Here is a 20,062-nt window from a genome sequence, read left to right on the forward strand (position 1 = left end):
GATGCTGAACCTAAGGGTTTAGAGGTGGATTCTCTGGTCACTGAGCATGTCCAGGTGAACGAAGCAACCAGGCTATGCCACCACACTTAGCTCATGGTCAGATAAACCCACGCATGAGTTCCCCCTGCCACATCGAGATGCTTCTTAATGAAAAGGAACAAATTGTTCCTAAACCAGAAAAGGAAGTTGCACAGAAGGAAAAGAAATCCCATAAGAAACTAAAGAAACAAAAACTGATGGCACTGGGCCGGCCCGGTGGCGCACTGCTACAGTGTGCTGCTTGGGAAGCGCGGCGGCGCTCCCACCGAGGGTTCGGATCCCACATACAGACCGGTTCCTGCTCACTGGCTGAGCGAGGTGCGGGAGCAACACCGAGGGCTGCGATCCCGTTGCCGGTCCCGGTCCAGTACGGGGGCGACACTGAGGGTTGCGATCCGTTGCCGGACACGGAAAAAGACAAAAAAAAAAAAAAAAACTGATGGCACAAGAATGAATTCAGCATAAAATAAGTGCAAATAAAAGTTAAAAAAAAATTATGCTAAGTGAAATATTTCAGACACAAAAGGACAGATACTGAATGATTCTACCTATATGAGGTACTATAGGAAAAGGTAGACTCAGAGATAGGATATAGAATAGTGGAAGGGAGGCAAGGTCAGGAGAAAAAACAGAATGATTAGTGGTGCAGGAGCTGGGGAGAGCGGAGGACGGGAGTTATGATTTAATGGGTACAGAGTTTCTGTTTGAAAAAATTCTGAAATGGATAGTGGTAAAAGCTGTACAACACGTGAGTGTACGTAGTGCCATGAATCTATACTCTTTACACTGGTTAAAATGGTAAATTTTATGTTACATATGTTGTACCACAATAAGAAAATAATAATGAAGGCTAACATTTATGTTGCGTTTCATGTATCAGGCACTCTTCTAAAAGTTTTATATATGTAACTCGTTTGCTCCTCCGGAGGAGGAATCTTCTAGACCACTGCCGCCCAAAAGAAATATTATATGAGCCACATATGTCATTTTAAATTTTCTAATGAAAAGAAACAAGTAAAATTAATTTTAATAATATATTTTAAGTAACCCGATATATGCAAAATGTGATCGTTTCAATGTGTAATTAACATAAAAATATTATTAATGAGATAATTTTTTTTTCATTCTAAGTCTTCAAAATCCAGTATGTATTTTACACACAGAGCGTATCTCCATGTGGACTAACCACATTCCAGTGCTCAAGGCAACCACATTGGACAGCAGAGTTCTGGACTCTGACAGGGGCCAACGGAAGACTCTGAGCAGAGGAGGGCTGGGAGGTAAGACGGGGGTGCATGTGGTGGAGGGAGCCCTGTGAGAAGGAGACTGCAGTGGTCCAAGTGGAAGGTGACAGTGGCTAGACGAGGTGAGGCAGTGGAAGTGGGGAGACAGGGTAGATTCCAGAAACATCCTGAAGGCAGAGCTGACAGGATACACTACCGGACTGATAGAGTGTAGGGGATAAGAGAAAAAGAGGGAAACGCAACAATGTGAATATACTTAGTACAACTGAACTGTATACTTAAAAACGGTTAAGATGGTAAATTTTATGTGTTTTTTTACCACAATAAAAAATATAAGATTTAGGGCCGGCCCTGTGGCGCACTCGGGAGAGTGCGGCGCTGGGAGCGCAGCGACACTGCCGCCGCGGGTTCGGATCCTACATGGGAACGGCCCGTGCGCTCACTGGCTGAGCGCGGTGCGGGCGACACCACACCAAGGGTTGCGATCCCCTTACCGGTCACGAAAAAGACAAAATATATGTGTGTGTGTGTGTGTGTGTGTGTGTGTGTGTGTGTGTGTGTATTAAATTCAAAAAGAGAGAGAGAAGAGGAGTCAGGGATGACACCAAAGTATGTGGCCCAGGTGGCTGGGAGAGTGGAGCTGCCGTTTACTGAGATGGTGACGACCTGTGAGGGAGCAGACTTTGTGTTTTTGTTTTTTGTGTTTTTTGTAGGGGAAGGGGCAAATCAGGAGCTCAGTGTCGAACACATTAAGTTCAAGGTGTCTATCAGACAACCCAGTAGAGAGTTCAGCAAAGCAGTGCATACTGGAGACAATGTACAAGTAACCAAGGGGGGTAGTGAATGAAATCCCCTCCTTGGCATACTCTTCCTGAATTCCTCTACTGGACCACTTACAAGGCCTAGCCTCTCTCTCCTCCCACCAAACTGGGTCTGGCCAAAGTAGCTTACTCAGGGCCCCACAAGGAACATCCCATGTCAAGGGCAGGACCTGGGCTAGCCCACCATCACATTCCCCTTTCCCCCTCATCAGTCAGACTCCAGGCTCTGAGCCTTTGGAGAACGAGCTTCCAGAAGCTGCACTGCCCACTCCTACTGCCCACCCTACACATCCAATCAAGGAATGACGCCACTGCTCATTCTGAATCATCTGGCAAGGACTGGAGAACTGAGTAGTAAATACAATAAAATACAGCACTGGAAGATGCCAAATGGTGTGTGCAACATGCAAGCTGGGGTGTACCAAGGTGGGGAAATAGAATTTATATTCATACAGGTCCTTTATTCAAAACCCTCAAGGTAAGATGAGTTCCGAAATGCAGAGTTTTTCAGATTTTGCAAGGTGATATGGTGTGTGCGTGTCTGTTACAGAACACCCCGGCAGGCTCCGAGAAAGCACTCAGCAATTTAACATCAAGATTTCTGCAGCCAAACGTATGAATATTCACATGGAGCTTCATTAAAAATAAAGACTATAAATAGCCTGGCTTCAGGTCTGGCAGGCTCCGAGAAAGCACTCAGCAATTTAACATCAAGATTTCTGCAGCCAAATGTATGAATATTCACATGGAGCTTCATTAAAAATAAAGACTATAAATAGCCTGGCTTCAGGTCAGGTCTTGTTGCCTGATGAGTCACTGCGGGTAAGTTGCTGTTATCATTGATGGTGGTGTTCTGATATGATGTCTGTTCACTAGCTGTTATAACAGGGAAAGAATCTTTGTTCACTAAGTCTGCAAGCTCCCTAAAGGCCCAGAATGGTAAAGCCCACGAACTCTGGATCAGACAAACCTGGTTTCAAATCCCTGCTCTGCTTTTTCCCAGCCCTGAGCAACTGCCCTCACCTCTCAAGGGCCTCAGTCTTAGGGGATGAAGAAGGAGGAAGTGGCTGTTGCTTACAGGCCTGAAATTAATAATAATGACAACAACAAAACAACAGTAATCATAATAAGAGCAGCTATCCTGTGTCAACTCTTGCTGTGTCCAGGAAGAATGCTAAGTTCAATGACGGTCATCATCTCATTGAGTTGAACCCTCATACCACTCCTGGGAGGCAGACTCTGCTGTTATTGACCCTCGTTTAACAGAAGATAACATGCCTGAGGAAGGAGAGAACTGGGGATCCAAGCCCAGGTTTACTTGACACAGGCCTTCAACACTGTCCAAAACATGGGTCAATCCTGCCCTTAAGCTGGGTCAATCTGTTCCTAAAGATGACCCCCTCCCATGATGGTGATATTTAGCCAAATAAACCCTGATCCTTAAGTTCTCACCATGTGCTCTCTGCCCTTTTGTTGAATCCTCCTAAATAAGGCCCCTGAGGGAGGTACTATTATTTTACCCTTCAACTGCACCCAGACAATGTACCACAGTGATGGGAGCCCACAGGTGTGGGCCCCAGACCAACACAACCTGCCTCCTGATCACGCTCCCTGCAGTGAAACCATGGCACCTAGACAACTTTCAGACCACCCAGGATAGAATAATATCTCCTTGCTTCTCCTTTTTTTGGCCCCTCTGAAACCCTCACCTTTTTCCACATCAGAGGTAGGCCTCAAGGACTGAGAGTTATTAAAGCAGCTGGACCCAGGCTGATTCTTGCCAGTGTTCCCAGAGTCCAGCATAGGCCTGGCACCAAGCAGCCACTCAAAATCTCTGTCTACTGTCTTCAAGGGGTGAGAGTGGTGAAGCCTTTCTGGAATGTAGTTTGGCAGGGCCTACCAAAAGCTAAATGCATGCTCCCCTCTGCCTTACAATTCCTCTTCCAGGAATCTGGCCGGTAGGAACACTCTTGCATAAGCAAGCCAAGAGGGATACAAAAATGTCAGGTCAGGTCACTCCCCAGCTCAAAACCCTTCTGTGGCTCCCACTCCGAATCAAAGCCAAAGTCTTAGTCAAAGATGCAGAGTGGGAACTCTAGAGCAACAAAGAGATGGCACTAACAGTGGAAATAAAATAGAATACTAAAATAATCTAACAGAGGCAGGAAAAGAGAAAAAAGAGGAACAAAAAATGCAGGAGATAAACAGAAAACAGAGAGATGGAAGATTTGAATCCAACCACATCAATAAGTACAGTAAACATAAATCATGTAAACCTGTGCTGTCCACCACAAGCAGCCTCAGGTGACATTTGAGCATTTGAAACATAGTGGGTCCTAACTGAGATGTGCAGTGAATGTAAAATACACACCAGATTTCGAAAACTTAGTGTGAAAAGAAAAAAAAGACTCTGTGTGTGTGTGTGTGTGTGTGTGTGTGTGTGTGTGTGTGTGTATGTAAAGACTGTATAAGAAGTGTTGGCAAGGATGTATGTGTGTGTGTGTGTGTGTGTGTGTGTGTGTGTATGTAAAGACTGTATAAGAAGTGTTGGCAAGGATGTAGAGAAATTGGAACCCATGTACATTGTGGTTGGAAAATAAAATCTGGTGGGAATGTAAAATGGTACAGCCACTGTGGAAATCAGTATGGTGGTTCCTCAAAAAGTTAAACAGATTTACCATGTGATCAGAATTCCACTCCAAGGTATATACCCAAACAAACTGAGGGCAAGGACTCAAACAGATACTTGTATGCCAATGTTCATAGCAGCACTGTTCACAATAGCCAAAAGATGGACACAACCCAAGTGTCCATTGACAGATGAAGTGCTAAACCAAATGTGGTCTATCCATCCAATGGAATATTATTCAACCATAAAAAAGAAGGAAATTCTGATACATACTACAACATGAATGAACTCTGAAGACATTACGCTAAGTGAAATCAGCCAGACATAAAAGGACGAACTTAAAAGTGATCCCACTTATAAGAGGCACCTAGAATAGACCAACCCGTAGAGACAGAAAGTCGAATAAAGGTTACTAGGGGGTGGGGAAGGGAGAATGGGGCGTTATCATTTAATAGGTACAGAATTTCTGTTTGGAATGGTGAACAAGTTCTGGGAATGTACAGTGGTGATGGTTGCACAACATTGTGAATGTATTTAATGCCATTGAATTGTACACTGAAAAACAGTTAAAACAGTAAATTTTATAACGAAAACAGACTGTAAAACATCTCAATGATTTCTATATTGATTATATGTTGAAATGATAGTACTTTAGATATTGGGTTACATAAAATATATTAACATTAATTTTCCCTGCTTTTTTTTACTGTGCCTACTGGAAAATTTAAAATAACATATAAGTGGCTGCAGTTTATTTCTACCAGACAGCTCTAGTCTCAATACCACAATTACCAGAAAGAGATCATCAGACTATTTGCTATCTGTAAGAAACACACTTGAAATATAAACCCACTTTAAATATAAAGACACATAGACTACAATTAAAAACAACAAAAATTAACGAGTGTTGGTGAGAATGTGGAGAAATTGGAACCCTTGTGCACTGTTGGTGAGAATGAAAAATAGTGCAACCACTATGTAAAACAGCATGGTGGTTCTTTGAAAAATTAAAAATAGAACTGTCATATGATCCAGCAATCCCACTTCGGGGTATATGTCCAAAAGAATTGAAGTCGGTATCTCACAGAGACATTTGCACACCCATGTTCAAAGCAGCATTATTCACAATAGCCAAGATGTGTAAGCAACCCAGTGTCCCCTGATGAATGAATGGATAAGCAACATGTGATCTATACATACAATGGAATACTATTCAGCCTTAAAAAAGAAGGAAATTCTGTCACACGCTACACCATGTATTAACCTTAAGGACATTATACTAAGTGAAAGAAGCCATTCACAATAAGACAAATACTGTATGATTCCACTTATAGGAGATATCTAAAGTAGTCAAATTCAGAGACAGAAAGTAGAAAGGTGGTTATCGGGAGATGGGGAAGAGGAAAATGGAGAGTTGTTGTTTAATGTGTATAGTTTCAGTTTTACAAGATGAGAAGTTCTGAAGATCTCTTACACAATATTATGAATGTGCTTAATACTACTGAATTGCACACTTAAAAATGGTTAAGATGGTATTTTTTTTTTTTTAAACATGACCAGTAAGGGGATCTTAACCCTTGACTTGGTGTTGTCAGCACCACGCTCTCCCAAGTGAGCTAACTGGTCATCCCTATATAGGGATCCAAACCCGTGGCCTTGTTGTTATCAGCACCACACTCTCCCAAGTGAGCCATGGGCTGGCCCAAGATGGTAAATTTTATATTATGTGTTTTTTACCAACTCCAAAAAAAAAAAAAAAAAAAGACATATAGGTTCATAGCAAAAACTGGAGCTAAACCTAAAAAAAACCCATAGGGTGGTGGTTAAATAAATTGTGGAATACTCCTCAGCTGCTAAAAGAATGGGGTTCTAGGTTGCTGCCATGGAACTAATTCTAAGACATTGGCTCAATTTAAGAAGCAAGGCATTGGGCTGTCCAGTTAGCTCAGTTGGTTAGAGTGTGGTGCTGGTAACACCAAGGTCAAGGGTTTGCATCCCAATACTGGCCAGCTGCAAAAAAATAGAAATAAAAAATAAAAAGTAATAACAAGCAAGGTGTAGAAGAATTTGTATAGTATAATTTTGTGATCAAGAGGAAAAAAATGTAGGTGAAGAAAAGGTCGGCTAAAGAATGTACCCCAAACTCCTCATAGAGGTCACCTTTAGAGAAGAAAGGAAGTGGGGACAGTAAAAGACTTTCACAGTAAGTGTTATATGACTTTTTTTTTTTTTTTTTTTTTCTAAAAGATGACCGGTAAGGGGATCTTAACCCTTGACTTGGTGTTGTCAGCACCACGCTCAGCCAGTGAGTGAACCGGCCATCCCTTTATGGGACCCAAACCCGGGGCCTTGGTGTTATCAGCACCACACTCTCCCGAGTGAGCCATGGGCCGGCCCGTTATATGACTTTTTTCCATGTATAATAATACCCCAAATTGGCAAACCCAAAAGCTAAGAGCTAAGGAATCTGATTCAAGCCTCAGCATCCAATTCCTCCATTCCATTTGCAGAATCCTTGAAGTAACTCAGAAATGACCGGAAAACCACTCAACATCTTGCTACTCAAAGTGTAGTCCCCCAATCACAGGGGCCTCACCTGGGAGCCAGTAGGAAATGCAGAGTCTCAGGCACTGACCGAATCAGAACTCAAATTTTAGCAATACTCCCAAGGAATTCATGTGCACATTAAAGTTTGAGAAATTGCTGATCTATAGCACGGCCCAACCTGTCTGCACCAGCTTGTGCAGACTGAAGGCTGGTTAGTGATAACAACAGTGGACAGTAATGGCAACTAGTATTTACAAAGTCCTTATTATGTGCCAGTCACCTGATGATACACAATCTCAATTAAACTCCACAACCATCCCACCAGGTAGGTGTTTTAGCTCTGTGGCCCCCAATCTGCAATTCCAACCTTCAAAAATCTCTAGAAGCCATCCTTTCTTGTTGTTATTGTCCCTTACTCATTTGGGGGCAAAGTTGAGCTGCAATGACTGTCTTTAGGTGTCCTTCTTGGTGTCAACAGGCACAGATATATTAGTGGCAGAAACATCATTTGCTGCAGAGACTAGTATATTTGCCCAGGGGGATCTGTCCCACCTTGCTGGGGGTGTTCCACATCATCCCATATATGCTCCAATCTGAAATAGTCTCAATTTCGAAACATCTACAATACCAGTTACTGCCATAAATGCAGTACTTCCATTGACACATGTATATCTTCAGTCTAACCACCAAGAAGGCACTGGGCCTCTGTAGCTGATGGGGAAACTGAGGCTGGGAGAGGTGAGGGCCTTGCTTGAAGTCCCATAGCTGTCCCCAAGCCAAATCTGCCTCTGTCCCCTGTGGGCCTTGCTGACTCACACCAGCTTGCCACCCATCCTGGCTAGCTCACAAGCGCGTAACATATCTGCTGTCTGGAGGAAGCTGGGGGTCGGGGGAAGACATGGCTATGTTAAGAAAGACACCACAGAGGGTAAAAAGGGAAGGAGGAGGGAGCTGAGCCTCAGCATCCAATTGTTCAGCAGCAACCCACGTTGGCTATGGGGCAAGAGGCAGGGAACAGAAGAAAAGGAGCTTTCTCATCTGGGCTCCAGGGCCAGACCACGAGGGGAATCTCCACTCTGCCACTTAGCAGCTGTGGGACTCTGAGCAAGTCATTTAACCACTCTGTGCCTCAGTTTCCTTGTCTGTAAAATGGGGATGTTTACTGAGCCTGCCTCTTAACGTTCTTCTGTGAGTAACTGAGTTAATACTTGTAAGGGGCCTAGACCAGCGCCTGGGCCAGGTTGAGCCAAGGTAAGGGCTGGCTGTGATCATTACAGTTACTCTTCACTGGATCCAAAACCCCCTGAAATCCTTCACCACATTTTGGGATGTAGAGCCAAGTGTGTTTCCCTGGGGAAAGGTCTGTGGCCTCTAAGCAGATTCCTAAAAGAACCTGATCCCCTTCTCTCTCCATCCACACTGGCCTCCTAAACGCCTTCCCAACTGCACAAATGTCTTTCTTCTGTCTTCACATCCTTCTCCTCCTCACCTCCTGATGTGCGAGGAAACGTCACTCCTGAGCCAAATCTAGTACCACATGCTCCTGCCTCTTCTAGAAACTTCCCTCACCCTCTTTCCTTTTCTCGCCTAAGCTTCAAAGTCTGCTCAAATCCTTAAAAAACCAATCCAATGTGTTTCTTTTCTCCTGATCTGTGTAAAGGTTATCCAGCCCCTCATTCATTCAATAAATATCAATTACGGGCTTATTCTGCATCCAATCCTGGGGTCTGCTCAAATCCTTAAAAAACCAATCCAATGTGTTTCTTTTCTCCTGATCTGTGTAAAGGTTGTCCAGCCCCTCATTCATTCAATAAATATCAATTACGGGCTTATTCTGCATCCAATCCTGGGGATGAATCCTAAAATGGAAATAAATTAAGTGAAGGGAAGGAAATTGGACAGCATAGTCAAGGGCAGCTTTCCTGAGGGGACACTTAAGCACAGACCTGCAAGTGAGGAGTGTGGAGGTGGGAAGGACTTAGCTGGGGAAGAAGACTCCAGGCAGAGGGCAAAGCCAGGACCACCCAGGCGAGGAGGCAGTAACAAGCTGGTGTGAGGAGTGGCAAGATGAAAAGGGTAGGAGGTGAGGCTGGAGGTGCTGCCTTTGTAGGGCGAGGTGAAGGGTTTTGCCCAAAGGGCACTAAGGAGCCAAGGGTGGCAAGACCGTTTTTTTTTAAATCCCTGGCTAACTCTTGCCTTCCTTTCCTCTGCCCATAGGGGCTATCCTTCCCCTTCTCCATGGCTCCTCACCATATTCCAGTCCGGCTCCCATCCCTTCCTGAGTCCTCTCCCTGGGGAATCATCTAGGCCCTGGGACTTCAGTTATCACTCAGTGCCACCACCCCTCACTCATGACCCCTACACTGCATTCATTCCTCCTCTCTCTCATTTCTGCATCTCTCTGCTTTACTCTCTGGGGTTTATGTTCCCCACATTATAACACCTCTACCCACCTCAAGAAAGAGCACCTCCATCCGCCCAATGCTCAGGCCAATGACCTAAGATTATGCTAGACTCCCTTCTTCTCTTGCCCATCCCCCATTAAGAAAACCACAGCCCTCCATGTCCCAGCCCCCAGGTCTCAGGCCCACCTTCCCCATGAAGCATCTCAGGCTCCACATGATCTCTCTGCTAGGAATGGCCTTGATCCCAAAGCCTGCCCTGATGCCCCAATATACCCCAAAACCAATGTTTCCTCCCCGACCTATACCAGCTCAGCTGGCAATCTGAAAATACTGATCTCACCTTGCAGAAAGATGGGTGTGTTTCTGGCTTATTTCCCTCCCCTGTCCCTGAGGACAGAGCTCTGGCTATTTACCTGGAGGGAGAACACAGGCCATAGGCCACAGGTAAGTCAGAAGGAGGCCTCAGTGTGAGTCTGAATTAATCAGTAGGATACAATCCCAGCTTAGGCTGGGAAAGTTGGGCAAGTCACTTTACTTCTCTGACTTTGTGACAGGGAGATGGTAGAAACCTGCGGCTCTGGCCCTGGGAAGAATTTTAAGTAAACTGCTGACTGCACCCCACGGAGCACCATAGCAGGGAGAAGGACAGAGCAGACGACAAGCAGCAACGAGGGCAGCACCTAAAAACACCACACTGGTGAAGAAACCGGAGAACTGTAAGCAGAATCCTTCATATAAAGCAAAAACCCACCCCACAACGCACACAATTTGCCAGAGCACAGGAGAACAAAACGATACACACTAAATATGTCAGGAGGTCACTGATGGGGAGGAGATGAAAACAAAAGAGAATTTTATAAATATAAATATATTTTTTATATAAATGTATGGTGTATTATATTTTTATTATATATTATTAAATTATATAATGTATAAGACATATGTGAGTGCATACACATATACTTTTTATTTTAAGCAGACTTTTGCTAGAAACTGAGTTAAATAAATCTTCCAATTTTGCTACAGGGTCTGACCAGGGGCTCTTTAGGCCCAGAAGTTGGCTCAGTGACCTCCCATGACAAATGAAGTCACGACTCATTGCTTCTTAAAAATCTAAATAAAAAACAGGACCACAGAAAGGGACATGCTCAGGAAGGGACAAAGGGCTGGGCAGATGTCAGCGAATTCTGTTGGTCCAGCTAAGGACACAGAAATTTGACATAGAAAAATCAGCCCTGCACAAAACAGCCTGGAGATTTACGTGGCAAACTTCAGGTAGCCCAGAAGAGCCACAGAAACCAGAAAGTAAAGATAAATGAAGACTTTTGCTGCATTTTATCAACTCCGAGATGCACATTTTTCACATTTTACCATCTCTGAAAAGGGAGACGCCTCTTACAACTTACAACTGCTTAGATTCAACAAAATGTGGTCTGACTCCTGACTGAATTGTGAGGGCAGCACCTGAACCCCACTGAGCAGTGGGCAGGCCAACAACCCTAACCTGCCCCATTGGCTCCAATTCATTTGCTCTTTGAACAGCACCTAGGGAGCGAGTACTGGACACCTGGCTCACACCCAGGCACTGGGGAGACAGCCAAGGTCAGGATGGGCAATATTCTTGGACAAAGGGTCAAGTGCTACTCCAAGACCCATGGCTGCCTTTACAGGGTGAGGGTACTGCTGGGGAACTTTGCTGCTATAGGCAAAGGCCTAGGACTTGAGGTGTGGGCTGCCTGTGCAAAAGAACTGCTCAAGGAGGGGGCTTGATAAAATGCTGATTCCTGGGCCCCACACACTGATTCCCAGGAGAGAGGTCTGGGCAGGGCCTGGGGATGGTCATTTGGAAACAGATGGGTCACTTTTTGGGAAACAAATAGGGACTCCAAACACAAGTTTTCTACTCCCCTTTCTCCAGCCCTGTGAAATGCCCGTTATTCATTCATCCATTTATTCATTTAACAAGCACCTACAGAGTTCCTACTGTGCACCAGGAGCTGAGAACACAGGGAACACAGCCCCTGTTTCTCATCTTCTACAGTTTAGAGTCTAGCGAGAAAACCAGTCTTGCAAAAAGACTTACTACATCACAACGGGGCTACAAGGGGTTGGTCAGTGAACTGGGAGACCCTGTCTAGACAAGGGGGTTGAGGGTCTGGGAAGAATTCCCAGGGGAGGAGTGCTCAGATAGAGGGGTGGAAGGAGAGAGAAGTTCATGAAGGAAGGAAGGCACTCCTGATACACACAACAACATGGCTGAATCTCAAAAGAATGATGCTGAGCCAAAGATGCTCAACCCAAAGGATCATGCACAGTAGGATTCCACATCTGTGAAATTCCAGAATAGGCAATGCTGATCCACAATGACAGAGCAGGTCAGGGATAGCTGCTGGGGAAGGGTGTTGACTGGGAAGGGGCACAAGGGAAATTTTCAAGGGTGATGTGAACAGGCTGTAATCTTGACAGGGGTGTGAGTTACCCAGGTGCGCATGTTTGTCAGGACTCATTCAAAGGCATGCTTAAATTGTGCATTTTATTGTATCTAAATTATAACTGAATGAGAAAAGATTGGGAGGAAAATAATATATATATACATAAAACTTTCCACGAAAGGGGAATGTGCACATAAAAGTAGGAGGTAATTGGGCACATTCTAGGGAGAGAAATCAGGCCAGTGCGGCAAGTGCTAATTAAGCCGAGGGGAGCCTAGCATGAGACACTAAAGAGCTATGAACTCTCCCCTGAAGACCCCCCTCATCTAGACTGGGGCATGGGTGCTTGAGGATAGCTGAGATGGCATGCATGCCGAGTGAAGGGCAAGAGAGAGGTCCAGCGAATTGACACAACCACCCCGTGAGGCAGGAGCAGTGGGCAGCTGCCTGCTCCACATCACGCAGTGGACAAGAGGCTTCCGAGGCCACCAGGGGATCCCTCAAGGGTCCCAGTAGTCATTAATCAGGGTCTGCAGCCTCAGACAGACATTCTCGTTCACTGAGCTCACTAGACTACCAGGCTGGGACACAGGGCACATAAGAGGCTGGAAGGAGGTCATTCAGAAGTCAGCAGCCTCCTCTAAGCACAGGAAGCACTTAGAAGGGAGAGTGTGAGGGGCTGGCCAGTTAGCTAACTAAGCTGGTCAGAGTGTGGTGTTGTAACACCAAGGTCAAGTGTTCGGATCCCCTTATCGGTCAGCCACCAAAAAAAAAAAAAAAAAAGGGAAAGTATGGGAGGATAGGGTGGGCAAGGGGAAAAAATGAAGGCAGTTGAGTCTGGCTGGGGAGCTCCAGGGACATCAACCCTTCCTTTGGCCCTCTGACTTTCTTAAACCCTAGAAAGAGCATCTTTGTCCCCCACCTTGGGAGTACACACAGAAGCAGTAACTAACAACACTAACGATGACTACCACAGTGTGCTGAGCATTTAGCTCTGTGCCAGGCATTTACAAAACACTTTTCCATGCAAGATGCTATTTAATAGTAAGGTTCTTGAAAGAAGCATCTATTATTGTTCCCATACTTCAGTTCTCTACCCTGGGCTTAAAGAAGGGAAATAACCTGCCACCACAAGGTTAGAAAGGGCAGAAATAGGGCCGGCCCGTGGCTCACTTGGTAGAGTGCGGTGCTGATAACACCAAGGCCACGGGTTCGGATCCTATATAGGGATGGCCAGTTGCTCACTGGGTGAGCGTGGTGCTGACAACACCAGGCCAAGGGTTAAGATCCCCTTACCGGTCATCTTTAAAAAAAAAAAAAAAAAAAGAAAGGGCAGAAATAGCATTCGAACCCAGGCATGTGACCCAGTTACTGCTCACCTCTCACCTCCAGGGTCATCCATTGATCCATCCCCCTGCCACTTCTCCAATTCCCCCTTTGTGGGTATGATTTCCACACAGAACAGCAGAACTCATGCACAGAAGAGCAGAACCTACACTGTATGCATCCAGGAGTGAACCCCCAAACCTGTGCAATCAGAAACAGCCCCCAGGGTGCAAGGCCTGGTATGGCCAAGATAGGGAATTCACTAAGGTTCCAAAGAGGGGAACACAGAGAAAGCACAACCTGGCCAAAGCCTGCTCTAGGCTGCGTCAGTTTCCCCAGTCTGTAAGATGGGCTTAATGACAACTCCGTCACAGAACAGGACAGTCTCTCAAGGTGGTGAAACAGATTCTGGATTCCAGAAATAATAACACCACTAATAACAATAAAAATATGGTTGAAATAATATATCTAGAATTTGCTTAAAAATATTCCCTTGTGGGGTGGAGGAGGGCTTAACAGATAAAAATTGGAGATCAGCAGAAAATTACAGAAGCTGGTGACAGTTATACGAGGGTGGTTATGCTATTCTCTCAACTCTTGGTGGATGCTATAAAAATTTCATAATAAAAGTTAAAACAATAATAATAAACAAAGCGAATCTTCACTGAACACTCTTTCGAGCCAGGCCCTATTCTAAAAGTTTTCCACATCATTACTCATTTAAGTTTCACAAGGTCCCAATGAGAGAAGTTCTGTTACAGAAGAGGAAACTGAGTCCCAAAGACTATCTGATTGCCTTGAATGTTGCTCTCCATTAACAATGCCAACATTGATTGCCTAGGGTTCTGGGGGAAAGCAATAGGGACTTGGGTATCTGATCCCATGGGAGACTGTGCTACTTAATTATAATCACAGCCACTAACATCTTTTGAGCACTTGCTATATGCCAAGCATTTTGTTAAGCACTGTCAACATCTGTGACCATGCCTGACGTGGGTCTAATCTCATGCCCATTTTCTAGCTAAGAAAACTGAGGCACAGAGCAGAGAAGCCCTGCCTGTGCCTGATGCCAGAGCAGTCTACTGCATACTCTCTGCTGCTGTGCAGTTTAGAAAGCCAACACTGTTCCTCATGTGCCTTTCAGGAAGACAATGGGGAACTTTCAGAGTGAAGGACCTAGCATGGGTCCCCTGGGAGAACAGTAATCACAGCGAAAATAACAGCAACATCATTTGCTAGCTCCTGAAAACCTACTACATGCCTGGCTTGGGAGAGCATTGCTTTGTCCAACCCTCACAGTATATCCTACAGGGCAGTACCATGGGCCTGTATTATAGACAAGGATACTGAGAACAGAAAAGGGATCACTTGTCCAGGGTCACGATACAATTAAGTGGAAAAGCCAGCATTCCATCCCATGCCTGTTGATTAGGGAGTTAGGGACCAGCTGGGTTGAAAAGGACCCCAGGAGAAAGAGCTGCCTAAGAATGACAGATAACACCAACAATGACTGACAAGGCTGTTATTTAACCCTCACACAACCTTATAAAGTAGGTACTGAGATGAACCCATTTAAGAGAGGGGGAAACCAAGGCCCAGAGCTAGCAAGTCCCTTGCTCACAGTCATTCAGCCAGCAAGTGGCAGAGCCAGGATTTGAACCAACGGTTGGGTTCCAGCGACCATGCTCCTGACCTCCACAGCAAGTGGCAAGCACACAATGCAGGCCCTGGGCAGGAGGAAGAGGCAGGGAGGTCCCCGGAGGCAAAGACACCCATGGCCTAGAGACGCAGCCTGGCAGACAGGTTGGATGAGTTTGAACAGGGAGGGAGAACAACTTTCTTTAAGAGGCATCAAAGGTACCTCCTAAGAACTACCAAAAGACAAATCGCAGGCCCCTGTTCTGGCAATCCCCCTTCCAAGAGTCCATTCCCCAGGCATACCCATTTGCCAGGACATATGCCTTCCCACTCTGCACATAGAAACGTTTGGAAACAACTCCATGTCCATTATAGTAAATGAGGATTCGCCCACACAGCAGAGTACCACGTAGCCAAGAAAAAGATGGAGAAAGACCTACCTACATGTAGGGCTGCCCAGGGAGACACAGTAAAAAAAAGCAACACACAGAACAACAGGAAGAATGTACTACCACCTGTGTAAAATAAAGACATATACATGTATATAAATGTGCATGCACACAACATCAGAATGGAGGAGCTCCCCTGGGAAAGAGAGCTAGGTGGAGGGTGGGGTGACTTACTATCTTTGGGGTTTTGAATTTGTCCCATGTGCATGTATCACTTAGAAAAAAAAAAAAAAAAAGAGAGGCAGAGAGAGAGAGAAAGTTGTTCCCTCCTTGGAGCATTCTTAGACCACCCAGACAGAATTAATCAAATCCCACAACAGCTAATCCAACACTTCTCTCTTCCTCTTCCTGGACTGGATCCCAATATCATAACTGATCCCCAGGGCCCTGGCACACAGTAGGCCCTAAGGAAGTTTAATTGGGAACAATGAAAGAAACAAAGGCACTCTCTGCTTCCCCTGCCAACAGCCACCCCCTCCATGAATACATACACTCATACACAAAACTAATTGTCACCAAACTAGAACTGCCTGAGAAAACCCTCCCTCTCCATCAGGGGAACTTGCATGTCACTGAGACACAAAGGCTTCAGTCAACTGGGAAAAAACTCTAATGGTGGTACTCCAGGCAGGGGAAAATGCTAGGGAAGGAACCAGGAGGGAATCCCTGGGGACCATTCAACCAATTCCCATGAGTCTCGGGTGAGACATAAGGAGCACCCCACCAGGGAGCTAACTCAGGCAAAAGACGGCACCAAAGAAGAGAGGGATATGAAGGGGCGAATAAGGGGGGGTGGAGAGGGAAACAATTCATTCTGCTCAGGTGACTGTTGCTGTTCTCATTTAGAGTAAGGGTGCCTGGCAGGGGGAGAAGATCCAAAAAGAGCAGGACAAGATAACCATGTCCCCCACTCCTCTCCCCGGGAGGGCAGGAGAGAGGAAACTGCAGCCCCTGCAGCCCCTCGCTGCTTTCCAAGCCCGGGCCGGCTAGAAAGGAACGCCGTGTTTTCCTGTTTCCAATTAACGTCCCCCACCAGTAGCCCTCCGCATTCTGGAGACCAGGAGTCGCATTCTGGAGACCAGGAGTCGAGGCAGCCGGGGTGGGGGTGGGGGGCGGCACTGGGAAGGCTGGTGGGGGGACTGGGCTGATGGCTGGACCTAGAGCTAAAAGGTGGCCCCCAGGAACCTGCGTAACCCCCCACACACACACACACACACGCACACGCACACACTCTCCAGGACCGCCTCTCTCCCCACCTGCCAATGGTCCCAGGACATGGCACTGACCCACTCGTACTTCCACAGCCTTTCGGCAGACCCTCCACATCCTGAGGGAAGGTTCGGGAAGGCCCCAGAGGCCACTGGGAAGGAAGTCAGCAGAGAGAGGGGCAGAGCACATAAGTGCCCCTCTGGGGCCTTACTCAGGCTTCTCCCACCTCCCTCACCAAAAGATCAATACCTATTTTTAGGAGACTCTCAATCTTGAGAGATGTGTATTTTCTACAGACCCTCTCCTCCTGCCACCACTCCCAAGAATTATTATGACTTATGCCTGTCATCTCACCAAGGAAGATATTGCATATCAAGGAGAGGATGGTGGCTAGGGGGAGCAGGGGCCCTCTCAAAGCGCCTGAGATCAGAGACCCTAGGAGGCACTGTCAGCCTTGACAAATATAGAGCCTATATCAGGCACAAAAGACATTTCCCCCCAGGGCCGGCCCGTGGCTCACTTGGGAGAGTGCGGTGCTGACAACGCCAAGGCCACGGGTTTGGATCCCTATATAGGGATGGCCGGTTAGCTCACATGGGAGAGTGTGGTGCTGACAACACCAAGTCAAGGGTTAAGATCCCCTTACCAGTCATCTTTTAAAAAAACAAAATGTCACTTCCCCTGGCCTCAGTTTCCTCATCTGTAAAATGGCAAGATCACCTGTATATTACCTTCTTTACTGGAGGAGCTGGGCTTTCTCCCTCAGCCCACAGCACTACGATGTTTATCCAGTACCAATAAGTGCTGAAGGAATGGGGTCCCAGTCCCCAGAGCTCAAACACGAAATGTCACTGAAGTGGAATTGTTTATTTACACTCTGCCTTCCCCCCACAGGGAATTTTTCTGGGACAAAGCCTTTTGGTACTCACCCTTACATGCCCAGCATTCTTTCCCCATGCCTACATGTACTCCATATCCTGTCTGCTGAATGATAAATGTAAATAACACCTTTGAATACTACTTCCACCGTCTGGAGGTCAGTTAAAGGAACTAAAATTATCCCCATTTTCAGATGTGGAAACTGAGGACTAGTGAGTTCAATGACCTGCCTAAGGTTATAGAGCGGAACAGTAGGTCTGAGACCCAGGGCAAGGGAAGAATGGGCAGGGAAGTTCTCTGCCAGCTACATCAGAGTGCCATGGTGGGTCACAGGGCAGAGGAACAGGAACAACAATGACAACAACAGTCTCAAACAGTTTAGCTTCTCCCCCATCGAGGTTAAACAGCAGCAAGGTGGGCCAAGTCCCTACTCAGGTGGAGAAAGGGGAGGATGACAGTGGGGCCAGCTCACAGCGCCCCCCACCTCATACCCCACCCCATACCCCACCCAGCCAGGCAGAGGTTCCTCCTCCCCTGACTCACACACTTCTAGCCCTCAGCCAGCTTCCAGGTCCTCCTTACCCCTTCCCAAAACCAGTTCTCAGAGAAAAAATCTGGCCACTCCTTCCAGGTATTATCTATATTTGAGACCTAGACCAACTAAAGTCAACAAGACAAAGTACCAAAGAAGGGGACAAAAGAGCCTAATAGTTCTGAGATGAGCTGGAGAAACTCCAGGTGGTAACAAATTGGAGCTCTGTGTGGCCCTGGGCTGTGTGACCCTGGGCAAGCCACTTAACCTCTCTGAGCCTCCCTCCATTAAGCTGTCTAGAAAATGGGAATAACAACTGTCCCTACTTCCTCCTCAGCTTGTGGCCAGTGTGTAACGCACTTAGCAGCAGCCAATTCATAATCCTTCCAGGGTAGGGAGATATTGTTATTTCCGGATTGGAGGGGGGAGGTATGGGGAAGGCAGGGGAGGTAAACATGTCCTAAGTCCCACTGAAGTCCCACTGGTGCATGGGAGGCGGTGGTTCCTGAGCTGTCCATCTCCCTTGCTTTCCCATCACTCCAGAGGTTGAAAGCACAGAGAGCTTATCACAAATCTCAGGTTTTGGAGTCTTGGGTGTTTATTCAGTTTCCCTGACAAGTGCCTTCTGAAAGGAGGTGTAAGGAAAATGCACACACTCAATACATCCCCGGATTTTTATTGTGCCGGGGGAGGGGGGCGGGGGGTGGCAAAAGGGGATGATGGACATGGGGCTGGGCACAGGCTGCAGCCCACAGGCTGGGGACACCAGAAGGCTGGGACCTGTCACCCGGACCTCCCCGCCCCCCGCAACTCCGAGAGCTGACAGGGCGGCCTCTGACCCCACCTCCCGGGAAGTTCAGCTGCTCAGAACCACAAAGCAAAACAAAGGGGCGCGGAGAGGCGGAAGCCAAGGTGCCTTCAAATCACCGCTGGCGCCCGAGCCCTCCCGCGTCTCCTCGCCCGGTTCTCCACCCGGTTCTTCGGCTGGCCGCGGACCAAAGCCTGAGCAGCCCCTGGTCCCTTGTCCCCGCGAGCGCTCGTGACAGGAGTCGGAGAAGCAGCCGAGGGGCAGCCAGGGATGGGAAAACCAGATGGCTCCATCCCTCCTCCCTCCTCCACCATCCCTCCCTCCGGGTGCCCGCGGCCTGGCCGCCTTCCGCAGGGGCCCGGGGAGGCCGCGGTCCCGGCTAGTCGGAGCTCACCCCAGGGAAAGTGTTGCCTTTGTCTAAAGGTCACCACCCGAGCGCGGTGCCCGGGCTGGGCCTGGTGCCTCCCCTTCCCAGACCGAGGGGGTGGAGATGGGGGGCCGCCCCAGATCTCGGGAGGTGACAGGAGTAAGGCTCACCTACGCCCTCGCCCTCCCCCCGCCACGGCCCCCTCCAGGACTAGCCAGCTGGGGTGCGGGGCCGGAGGAAGGGTCAACTCCTTTCACTGCTGGGGTGGGGGCCAAGTCAACTCCTTTCATTGTTTAGGGGCGGTGGGGAGGGGGAGACCTGGTAGTCTTCTTCCCCATCCATCCCTCCCCTGATTGCCTGAGACCTGCTTTCCCCCCGACACCCCAGGGAGGGATTTGGGGAGGGGGCGCAGGGGACGGGCGAGAGAGGGAGATGAAGACTCGCCGCCTCCGTCCGGGAAATCACCACCCGCCACACCATTGCCCTCGTCTTTCCCCGAAAGGCGGGGAGCAAGGCGAGGGGAGGGGGCCTCGAGGCCGGGGGGGGAGGTCTCGCCCCTCCCCCCGTGGAACGTTAGGTCTCGTTTTTCCGCCGCTCCATTGTATCCCCGGCAGCCGGCGGGAGGGCCGGGAAGGCACCGGGCACTGGGTTTGGGCAGGGAAACCGGAGGGGGGGATCCCCGCAGGATCAGGGCGGCGGTGATGGTGAGAGAGACGCGGGGTGGAGGGGGGGGCCGG

The sequence above is a fragment of the Galeopterus variegatus genome, unplaced genomic scaffold (genome assembly GCF_000696425.1).
Source record: "Galeopterus variegatus unplaced genomic scaffold, G_variegatus-3.0.2 Scaffold6879, whole genome shotgun sequence".
NCBI classification, from domain to species: domain Eukaryota; kingdom Metazoa; phylum Chordata; class Mammalia; order Dermoptera; family Cynocephalidae; genus Galeopterus; species Galeopterus variegatus.